We start from the raw sequence: 837 nt of genomic DNA, 5'->3' as shown, positions 1-837 counted from the left end.
GGAAAAGTCCAAGTCAGAAACAGAGAAAGGACAAAGTCAGAAATACAGAAAAGACAGTCACAAATAGAGAACAGACAAAATCAGAAATACAGAAAAGACAAAGTCAGAAATAGAGAAAAGGCAAAGTCAGAAATACAGAAAAGACAAAGTCAGCAATACAGAAAAGGCAAAGTCAGAGAAATAGAGAAAAGTCAAAGTCAGAAATACAGAAAAGACAAATTCATAGGAATAAAGAAAAGAAAAAGTCAGAAATACAGAAAATACAAAGTCTGAAATAGAGAAAAGACAAATTCAGAAATACAGAAAAGACAACGTCAGAAATAAAGGAAAGACAAAGCCAGAAATACAGAAAAGACAACGTCAGAAATACAGAAAAGACAAAGTCAGAAATACAGAAAAGACAAAGTCAGAGAAATACAGAAAAGACAAAGTTAAAAATACAGAAAAGACAAAGTCAGATATAGAGAAAAAACAAATGCAAAAATACAGAAAAGAAAAAGTCAGAAATACAGAAAGGACAAAGTCAGAGAAATAGAGATAAGTCAAAGTCAGAAATAGAGAAAAGACAAAGTCAGAGAAATAAAGAAAAGACAAAGTCAGAAATACAGAAAAGACAAAGTCAGAAATACAGAAAAGACAAAGTCAGAAATACTGAAAAGAAAAAGTCAGAAATACAGAAAAGACAAAGTCAGAGAAATTGAGATAAGTCAAAGTCAGAAATACAGTAAAGACAAAGTCAGAGAAATAAAGAAAAGACAAAGTCTGAAATAGAGAAAAGACAAATTCAGAAATACAGAAAAGACAACGTCAGAAATAAAGGAAAGACAAAGCCAGAAA

The sequence above is a fragment of the Heterodontus francisci genome, unplaced genomic scaffold (genome assembly GCF_036365525.1).
Source record: "Heterodontus francisci isolate sHetFra1 unplaced genomic scaffold, sHetFra1.hap1 HAP1_SCAFFOLD_86, whole genome shotgun sequence".
Classification (NCBI taxonomy): Eukaryota; Metazoa; Chordata; class Chondrichthyes; order Heterodontiformes; family Heterodontidae; genus Heterodontus; species Heterodontus francisci.
This window is presented reverse-complemented; position numbering follows the sequence as displayed.